This window comes from Triticum urartu, chromosome 7 (assembly GCF_003073215.2).
Source record: "Triticum urartu cultivar G1812 chromosome 7, Tu2.1, whole genome shotgun sequence".
Lineage (NCBI taxonomy): Eukaryota > Viridiplantae > Streptophyta > Magnoliopsida > Poales > Poaceae > Triticum > Triticum urartu.
Window position 1 is genome coordinate 114,867,882 of NC_053028.1, and position 11,439 is coordinate 114,879,320.

Sequence of the window (11,439 nt, forward strand, 5' to 3'; positions counted from 1 at the left end):
ATCATCACCAACCTTAACCTGCGGCAGAGATCCCATGTCGTGGAGATTCCCCAATGACGGTATGGTCAAGGTGGCGCTGGTGAGCATAACGTCAACCATCCCGTTGGTTGTCGTCCTGCTGCTCAAGCTACCCACTGACCCATCGGTGGGGGCCGCTTACAATGCCGCCTTCACCGTCCTAGGCTTTTCCATGCCCTGGTACCCCTCGACCACCAACAAGCGAGTGATGATGGTGGCACCACGTTGACTCTTACTACCGTCGTCCTGGTTTATTGAACATATTCATATTTTGTGCCAAATTTGATCATAAATTTAGGACGTCGATAAGTGGCAAACGCTGGATCCAACTGGCCGTCCCCTACCTCTCTCGATCCAAGGATCTATTTCCCCTGCCTGCCACTCCATCGATCCCCTTCCCCCCGCCCCCTCCATTGTTGCCCTGCCCCTACCTAGTGCAAGTTGCCATGGCAACATCTGACGAGAAGTAGGCCAGATCTAAGGTAATTGCAGGTTAGTTGTGGCCGCCGACGCGCCTTCCCTTGCCCCCTCACTCCTAATCTGCCCCATCTCCCGTTAGTACCATACAAATCTTGCCATGTTACTCATCCATAGAGCTTCTGTTTGTGCCATCAACTACTTACCCTTGTTTGCAAAAAAAAGAGCATGCATGATGAATACAATGAAAAAGCAAGTTCGTACTGCTACACAAAATTGTTGCCAATTCTGTTTTGGTGTTCTTGTCATCTTCTTAATTGTTTAGTAAAAAGGTAGAATGTACTACACATAGTAGAAAAAAGTAGTAGCCTTACTGTATTGTTGCCATGCAAATGATTGTGGTTGCTACAGAGGAAACTGATTATAAATTTTGGACATGTGTATGATGATGATTGTTAGCATATAAATGATGATAGAAGAACTTGTTAGGGGAAGCAAAAGTTTCAGTTGAAACCAGGTGTGCACTGATGGACATTGCCATGCTTGTGATGCTAATATTGTGTGGTGCTAATATTGCCATGATAAAGTGATTGTTGCCATGTGTGGACTACTGACGTTGCCATGTGTGTGCTGCTAATATTGCCATGATAAAGTGAATGTTGCCATGTGTGGACTACTGACGTTGCCATGTGTGTGCTGCTAACACTGCCATGATCTAGTGAATGTTGCCATGTGTGGACAACTGACACTGCCATGCGTAAAACTAGTCACGTTGCCATGTGTGTGCTGCTAATATTGCCATGTTGTACTGAAAATATAGAAAAATGTTTTAACGATATGTTTTCGCATATATTTGAAGGGGGAGAAACAAAAAGGCATTCAATAGGAGGATGGACAAAACAAATGGAGGGAACCCCTGGTTCTATGGCTCACTGCAAATGACACCATGGGGTGTGCAGGATTATGAGGATCTAAACTCAAATGGACCTTTGCTACCACTGCTACAACAGTACATGGACAAAGGTACTTGATATGCATAAAAATGCATTAAGAAAAGAGTTTAGAAAAAGACCTTCCGCACGGACGAAAATCTGATTCGCTATAAATAAAATGCAGGTGGTTTGTACGCATCCACATCTACCATGGGGTACGGGACAAACGTACAAGCAATGCCTAGTGGAAGCACACAAGCAATACAACAACAGTAGTTCCCAATGGCACCGTGTAGTGAGCTTGGAATTTTAAATAACAATGCATGTTGTAAGTAAGAAAAAAGTAGGTTCGTAGGCAAGAAAACTTACGGTTTTAAGAAAAATGCAGGAACAGAGGATGATGTCGTGGGGAGGACAATGGTGACAGCAACGCCTGCATCATCGTACGTAGGTGAACGGTCTACAACATACCTAACTTGCCATAGGAATGTGGATGCACTTGACATCTTTGTGGAAAAAAAGAAGCTATATTACAGTGCATTTCCCCAAAAAAGAGAATATAATGAAGTACATTAATGGAAGTTGCCATGTGTTGGACGTACGACTTGTCATGGGCATAAATATAAGAATAATGAGAAATGTGAATTGTGTACTTGTAAATTGCAGGGCCTTGTACTTCGCACCAAGGGGTGGCGACTGCCAGGACTACTTCACATTCACACGAACAACATACCTATCAGTCAAGCAAACAGGGACCGCTTGTTATCAGCATGGCAGGCACGTCAAGTACGACTGGATATGACACTGTTGAGACTGAAGTAGGCAACCCAGGATCTGATGATGGAAACTCTGATGCAGAGAGAGGGGACGAACCTGATGGTGAAGATCAACAAGAGCCGCTTGAGGACGAGATGCAGTCTACAATGGCGCCGCTGCCAGAACCATATGAGCGGATGAAATTTGCTACATTTGAAGATGCAAGGGAGTACTATCAGCGTTATGCAAAATACCATGGCTTTGCTATATACACGGATCATCGGAGAATGCTTAAGAAAACTGGAGAGTACAACCGATCAGGGATGAGGTGTCACAAGTCTAGGAGAGACAAACCAGAAAAAGGGGGTGATGGTCCAGCAGTCCCGGAACGCGACGAGATTATGGTGGAAGCAAACTGCCTTGCACGAAGATGAAGACTGAACTTGGAGGGCTTGTGGTTGTAACCAAAATATGTAGGCACACAACCATGTGACATGGATAAAATTTTGTACCTTTGAAGTTGCGACTCATCGTGGGTTCACCCGCAAGATGAACAGTCTCGTGAGTATGCGCATGACTGCACTCAAGCTGGGAGAGAATGGTGGCAATCCTTCCATGATTCACAAGCAAAAAGTGAGCCAAGTAGAGCAGCACCTGCATACTGCCTCATGTGGTAACTTGTAGCAAAGTACGTAGGGTAAGTCAGTTTTCAGACTGGATGACACGATTGCTTACTTCCTACGAGAATAAAATAGATTAGATGAGGAGCGTTGTGCAGTATGAGATGATGTGCCGCTGCGGGGTCTTACAAGACTTTCGTGACCTTTGTGATAGTTTGATGCGACGTATCTTAATACAACTGTACAAAGTGCATGCTGTCATTATTTAGGTAAACACCAACCAGCGATTGCGTTGTGCTGCCCGTTTGTTCAAAACAACGAGACATGATTCGGAGCTTGTCAGGAACCCGATTCCAAGTCACATCGATCTGGACGGTAACACCTCATATCACTTTGCGGCCTCACGCACGGTATTCCCATGGGTGTCGCTTACCATGGCCCGGGACCGTTTGTGCCTTTTGGCTCACGTATATGATAGTGTCGCTAGCATCCATATGACAGAGAACCCGGGCCGACATGGCTAGTCGTGAACCCAAAGCGGCACAGACCTATGGAGACAGGCATACATGAATCACATCGAGCATGTCGGTCATCAGCGAGTGATTCCGGGCTGTAGCACTGGGCTAACAGGACTCCGGGGAACCCGGGCTGTAGCAGGCTAGGCAGGACTCCGGATCACCGCGTGACATTTCCCCGAAGGGACAGACATAGGAACGAAGTGAAACACATGCCGGCAAGTCAAGTGTCCTGAGCAGTAGTGCTGGGCTAGCAGGACTCCGGTGAACCGGGCTGTAGCGGACTACTATGGCTCATGGAGCACTAGACTACATTTCCCCATAAGAGAGGCTGCCAAGGATAAACAACTAGATTGTCGGATCCCAACATACCAAGCATTTCAATCATACACACAATATGCCCGATATGAGTACATACAACATGGCATCACAACAAAACTCTACAATTCAAGTACTTTATTTAAAGGCTCCAGGGAGCCATACATAGCATGTTCATACAGATAGGGGTCACATGACCCGACACTCAAGTCATACAAACACACAAGCACATGCGGAAGCAGCTAGTCTGAGTACAGACTCTAGAAAGAAAGAAGGCTTCTCGAAGCCTGTCTATCTACATAGGGCCCTCCATGGCCAGGATCACCACCTGGGTGGCTAGTCACTCGTCGACGTCAAGGTCTACATAAAACCCATCGGAGGGGGCGGTGTTGTCGTCTGAAAACAGTAATTAAGCAAACATGAGTACAAAGGTACTCAGCAAGTCTTACATCAGAACCTACTAACATGCTTATTCTCAAGAAGGTGGTGGGGTTAATGCAGCAAGCCAGCTTTGACTCTTGGCTAAGCTATCCTACGGAACTTCACCAGTAAAATAGTTTTCGCACACGAGTCCACTACTCACCAACACAATACTCCACCGTGGATCCTCCCTCGTCATCCTACGAGAGGGCCATCCTCGGTACTCACACTTATCTTGAGTCTTTTAGTAGTATCCATTAACTTGTCTATGAACTGTATAGGCAACCAAGTAGTCCTTTACCGCGGACGCGGCTATTCGAATAGTTTTATACCCTGCAGGGGTGTACTTCGTCATACACGCTTTCACCACTTACCGCCGTTTACACGACATGTACTCGGCAACCTTCAAGCGGAAGCCCAACGAGGGTGTCGCACGGCCTACCTAAACACTCAAGTCTCTAGTCCAGGTTTATCGCCTATCCAGGTTCCATCCGCAGGGAGTCCGGCCGAGGTTTCCACATACGGCCCCGAACGATGTGAACAGGGTTCCCGAGACACCAAACGGGTGACCCGGTACACCGTGCCACGGTGTATCTACCGCAATAGCCCACCCCTAGGGTCAGCGCTACGCACGGCCGCCAACACATAACCTACAAACACCAGAAACTATTTGCAACTCCTGGACAGAGTTACTAGGGTGGTTAAGAAGCCGAGAGGGTCAATTAAGGATCCCAATGCATGGTAGTAGCTGAATCTTAAATCACACATACAGATCTTAGTTCTTAGAGACGGCCTCAATGAAACACCCACCATGTACTCCTACATGGCCTCTCATCGATACCTTTACCAAAACATGTTCCACGCATCCCTCACATTACCGACATAAGCATTTCACTCTATCCCATCACCCAGATGAACCAGACCTGACACAACTCTAAGCATAGCAGGCATAGCAAGGTAGGAATCACATACATGGCTCAATCAACTCCTACACATGCTAGTGGGTTTCATCTAGTTACTGTGGCAATGACAGGTCATGCAGAGGATAAGGGTTCAACTACCGTAGCACACAGCAGTTTGAATCGCGTTGTCTTAATGCAGTACACAAGAGCAGAAGCGAGAACATGGGTTTGTATCGGAATGATCAATGGTTGCTTGCCTGATGGAGTGGTAGCGGGATACTGCCCTTCAGTTGGATACTCGTGAATATCCTCAGAGGCAGAACCTACCACGGAGAACACATCGGAACACAATCAACACATGACGATATGCAGCAATATGATGCATGCTATGACATGGCAATATGATTGTGTCTTGGCCTAATGCAAGCTAAAATAGAAAGGGATGAACTCATTTGAATCAAAGATTCAAATATTAGCTCATTAAACATGGCCTTAATAGTGCATTTCCTTATTCTGCTTAAACAGAAAGGTGAACTTGTTTTGTCATGCATGAAACCATTACAGATGGATAGATTGAATTTTTTTGATAATTTTTCATATATAAATTATTTCATTTGGAGTTACGGTTGAATTTCTATGATTTTTAGAAGTTTTAAACATTTTCTGGAATTTCCTGTATAAAAATAATTCCAGAAAATGCATTACTGCGTCAACATTGCGTCATGCTGACCTCAGCAGGTCAAAGGTGCCAGCCCAGGTCAAACCTGACTGGTGGGCCCCTGCTGTCAGCCTCTCAGTGCACTAACTACGTTTAGTTAGCCTAATTACTGGGCAGGGCCCACTAGTCAGTGACTATACTAATTAAACTAACTAATTTTTAGTTAGAAACTAATGTGGATAATTAGCATAGGGGGGTCCACTTGTCATTAACTCAGGGGAGTCAACTGGGCCCACCCAGTCCACGTCAGTGGTCAAATCCGTCGGTCAACAGGGCTAATCCCGCCGGCGTTGAGTCGCCGGCGAGGCCGGGACGGGGGAGGGCTTCGGAAAACGCCCTCAGGCGACCAAATCGACGGGGGAGACTATCTACGGATAGCTGGGAATGAGCCGCAGCGTTTGGTGGTGGTAGTTCGGAAACGTCGCCGGCGACGAGCTTGGCGGTCGCCGGAGTCGGGTGAGGACGGTTTCGAGGCTACGGTGCACGGGAGGAAGAAGCTGGTGGTGGCTACGGGTTCCTGGTGCTGCGCTGAGCACGGTGAGGCGCTCGGACGCGTGCTTGCACGGCCGTAGCCACGACGGCGACATGGCCGGCGGCGAGGAGCTCTCGGGTGCGGTGGAAACGGCGGCTACAGGGGCCAAAAGAGCACGGGGGCTAGGGGGAAAGGAAGAGGAGCTCACAGCGGAGTCGGAGAGGGGGTCAGCGAGCTCGGGGAGGTCCTGGCGGCGGCGAATCGACCGGGACGGTGGCTCGGGTGCCCGAGGTTGAAGACGAGGGCGAAGGCGGCGAGCAGGGCTTCCGGCGAAGCGTGGGGCGTCAGCGTGGCTCGGAGGACGAGGGAGTCGTGGCGGAGCTAATGGGCTCGTCGGAGGGGCGAGGGAGTGGCTGTAGTGGCAACTACGGCGATCGGCGGCGAGGGACGTGCTCGGCCGTCGCGGGGGAGAGTGAGAGAGACGAGGGGGAGAGTGCGAGAGGATGAGAGGGAGACGTGGGGGTCGCGTGGCGTCCTCTGGGCGTCTCCCGGCGTCGGCAGAAGCAGGAGGTGGCCGGCGCGTGGCCGGCGCGCGGCGAGCACGCGCCCCTGCCTCCTGGCGCGAGGTAGGGGGTGACTGGCCGAGCCAGTAGGCTGGGCCGAGCCAGGTAGGAAGGCCCAGGTGGGCTTCTTTCTCCTCTTTTTTGATTTAGTTTCTGTTTTCTATTTAACCTGCAACTGTTTAGCTTTATTAAAATACTAAAACATTTCCAAAAATCCTGAAAATAAATGTGGCCTCTGTTTAGATTATTTCCAACAGGAAACATTTATTCCCAGAATTATTTGAGCATTTAGATTATTTTATAGCATTTAAATGCCCAAATTCAAATACTTATGATTTAATTCAATGACCTGGGGGAGAGTGCGAGAGGATGAGAGGGAGACGTGGGGGTCGCGTGGCGTCCTCTGGGCGTCTCCCGGCGTCGGCAGAAGCAGGAGGTGGCCGACGCGTGGCCGGCGCGCGGCGAGCACGCGCCCCTGCCTCCTGGCGCGAGGTAGGGGGTGACTGGCCGAGCCAGTAGGCTGGGCCGAGCCAGGTAAGGCCCAGGTGGGCTTCTTTCTCCTCTTTTTTTTGATTTAGTTTCTGTTTTGTATTAAACTGCAACTGTTTAGCTTTATTTAAAATACTAAAACATTTCCAAAAATCCTGAAAATAAATGTGGCCTCTGTTTAGATTATTTCCAACAGGAAACATTTATTCCCAGAATTATTTGAGCATTTAGATTATTTTATAGCATTTAAATGCCCAAATTCAAATACTTATGATTTAATTCAATGACCTTCTGTTGACCTAGAAAATTGTGCACCAATTTTGCCAGAGGTTCTAACCTAAGACAAAGAGGGTGAACTTTTTAGAAGGGCATTTCAGGTTCATTGAAAATATTTTTAGTAAACCCTAGTTGTTTCCAGGGGGGGTGTTGGGTGTTCTGTCTTCCCCGATTCAAATTTAATAAGAATTTAAACATGATGTACATTCTAATGCTTGGACTAGCTAGGGTGTGACAACTCACCCCCACTCAAAAGAATCTCGTCCCGAGATTTAGGATCCTCTGGAAAGAAGGTGGGGTACTCAAGTCGAAGACGATCCTCCCTTTCCCAAGTGGCTTCTTCCTCAGAATGGTGTGACCATTGAACCTTGAGAAACTTGATATTACGACGTCGTGTGGTACGCTCGGCTTGACCAAGGATACGAACGGGATATTCCCGATAAGAGAGGTTATCTTGTAGATCAAGCGTTTCGTGGTCCACTCCATGGACAGGATCCGCGAAGCAACGCTTGAGTTGTGAAACATGGAAGACATCATGAACTCTGGAAAGATGCGGAGGTAGTTCCAATTGGTAGGCAACTTCTCCTCGTTTGGCAAGAATGCGAAAGGGTCCAATGTAACGAGGAGCCAATTTGCCTTTGATACCGAAACGATGGGTTCCCTTTAACGGAGTAACCCGAAGGTAAGCCTTCTCGTCGACTTCATAAGTCATAGGCTTATGTTTATGATCATATTGGCTCTTTTGACGATATTGGGCGGTTTTCAATTTCTCACGAATAATGCGAACCTGCTCTTCTGCTTCCTGAATCATATCCGGGCCAAAGAGTTGTCTTTCCCCGGTTTCTGACCAGTTAAGAGGCGTTCGACATTTTCGTCCATAGAGAACTTCGAAAGGAGCCTTGCCTAAGCTGGCTTGATAACTATTGTTATAAGCAAACTCCGCGAATGGAAGGCATTTCTCCCAACTCATTCCGAACGAGATGACAGAAGCTCGGAGCATATCTTCCAGAATTTGATTGACTCGTTCTACTTGACCACTTGATTGGGGATGGAAGGCCGTGCTAAAGGAGAGATGAGTTCCCATAGCATTTTGGAAACTTTCCCAAAATCGAGAGGTGAAGAGACTTCCACGGTCTGAATTAATTTCCAATGGAACACCATGAAGAGACACTATTCGGGAGATGTATAAATCGGCTAGCTGGCTAGCGGTGATACTCTCACGAACAGGTAGAAAGTGGGCTACTTTGGAAAGTCGGTCGATCACGACAAAGATGGCATTATTACCTCTCTTGGTCCTGGGAAACCCAGTGATGAAATCCATACTGATTTTATCCCATTTCCATTCGGGAATAGCCAAAGGTTGAAGAGTGCCAGCAGGCCGTTGATGCTCTGCTTTAACACGACGACATACGTCGCAATTAGCAATGTATTGAGCGATTTCTCTCTTCATCCTAGTCCACCAAAACCTCTGGCGTAGGTCTTGATACATTTTAGTACTACCGGGATGAATGGTGAGAGGGGATTCATGAGCTTCCTTAAGGATCAACTGACGCAGATGTTGTTTCTTGGGAACCACCAAACGGTTCTCAAAGAAAACAACACCTCGCTCATCCATGGAGAAACATTTAGCAACTCCGCTAGCGATGTTTTCCTTAATCCGGGATATGCCCTTATCATACCGCTGGGCGGTTATGATTTGATCCGTAAGGGTAGGTTTCGCCACCAGGGTGGATAGGAATCCTTGAGGAACAATGTGAAGATTTAGCTTACGAAATTCCTCATGGAGAAGTGGTTGACTTTGTGGTAACATCAGGTTGTTACAATAGGACTTACGGCTTAGCGCATCAGCCATGACATTGGCTTTGCCCGGGGTGTAAGTTATTCCTAAGTCATAGTCCGAGATCAACTCAACCCAACGTCTTTGCCTGAGATTCAAATCTGGTTGGGTGAAGATATATTTCAAACTTTTGGTGGTCGGTGAAGATCTCGCAACGATTACCGAGAAGGTAATGTCGCCAAGTTTTAAGTGCATGGACTACAGCTGCAAGCTCTAGATCATGTGTAGGATAATTTTCCTCGTGTGGGTGTAATTGCCGTGAAGCATAGGCAATTACCTGACGATCTTGCATGAGTATGCAACCTAGTCCTTGTCGCGAGGCGTCGCAATAGATAATAAAGTCCTTGGAGAAGTCTGGTGGTACCAGTACGGGGGCAGATGTCAGGCGTCTTTTCATTTCTTGAAAACTGACCTCGCACTGTGGAGTCCATTCGAACTTTTTATCTTTCTTGAGGAGTTCAGTTAGAGGTTTAGCAACCTTGGAGAAATTTTCGACGAAGCGGCGGCAATAGCTCGCTAAGCCAAGGAAGCTCCGAACTTGCTTAACTGTCTCAGGTGGAGTCCAATCAAGGACGGTTTGAACTCGCTCGGGATTGACAGCAATACCCTTGCCAGAGATTACATGGCCTAGATAGGTCACTTCTGGCAACCAAAATTCACACTTGGAGAATTTGGCATAAAGGCGATGCTCTGAAGTTTCATCAATACTAGCCTTAGATGTTCGGCATGTTCCTCTTCATTCTTGGAGTAGATGAGTATGTCATCGAGGTATACTACGACGAATTTATCCAAGTACTCCATGAAGACCGAGTTCATTAACCGAGAGAAGGTAGCCGGGGCATTGGTTAAACCAAAGGACATGACGGTGTACTCGTATTGGCCATAACGAGTAACAAAGGCCGTTTTGGGTATGTCCCCGTTTCTGATTTTGATTTAATGGTAACCCAACCTCAAATCCATCTTGGAGAAGACTGAGGATCCAGCGAGCTGATCATACATATCGTTAATCCTGGGAAGCGGGTATTTGTTCTTGATGGTGACCAAATTGACAGGTCGGTAGTCCACAACCATTTGATCCGCTCCATCCTTCTTCTTAACGAAGAGGACGGGGCAAGCCCAAGGAGAGGAACTAGGACGGATGAAACCCTTTTTCAAGGACTCATCGAGTTGGTTCTTAAGCTCAGCTAGTTCTAAGGGTGCCATCTTGTAGGGTCTTCTAGAAATTGGAACGGTTCCTGGAACAAGGTCTATCACAAACTCAACATCCCTATCAGGTGGAACACCTGGCAGTTCTTCTGGAAAGACATCCGGAAAGTCTCGGACTACCGGGACATCCTCAAGGTCTAGAAGGGGGTTGGCATTTAGGGAGTAAAGTTGGCGCTTGGCCACTCGAGTTAAGACATTAACTGTCTTGCCCGAGGGGTGAGTAAGTTGAACAGTTCTAGTGGCACAATCGATCCTAGCATAATGAGCTGACATCCAGTCCATACCCAAGATGATATTTATGTCGGAGGACTTGAGAGCTATTAAGGATGCAAGGAAGACAAGTCTATCGACAAGAATTTCGTTCCCATGGCTTACTCTAGAAGTTTCCATTTGGAACCCGGAGTTTGAATTACCATGGAAGTGGGCATGTCGCAGAATGTCGTGTTATGTAATCGAGCATAGTTCTCGGATATGAATGAATGAGATGCTCCAGTATCGAAAAGAACAGATGCCGGATGGCAGTTAACAAGGAGCGTACCAAGGACGTCGTTGGGATCCTCATGAGCCTCCTCGGCTGAAACATAGTTGCCATGGCCATGTGCAGTGGTGGCCGGCTTGGCGTAGAAAGTCTTCCCCGCTGGCTTACCACGGCCAACGGACTTTCCAGTTTGATTGGGGTTGTTGTTCTGGGGACACTCTCGGCTATAGTGACCCGGCTCTCCACACTTGAAGCATGTCACCACATTGGGGCGTGGAGCAGCATTAGCAGCGGGGCCACCGTAGGGCTTGGGCGGTGCAAATTGTTGGTTGGGACGAGGCACCTCAAAGGATGGCCTCGGGATGAACCTGGGTAGCAGTGCCGTGCTCGGAATCCACACCCGGCGCTTCTGAGTTCCAGAGCCGGATGAAGAGCCAAAATCACGGGAGTGCTTGCGTGAAGCGTCATAATCAGTCTTACCCGTCTCAGCACTGATGGCTTT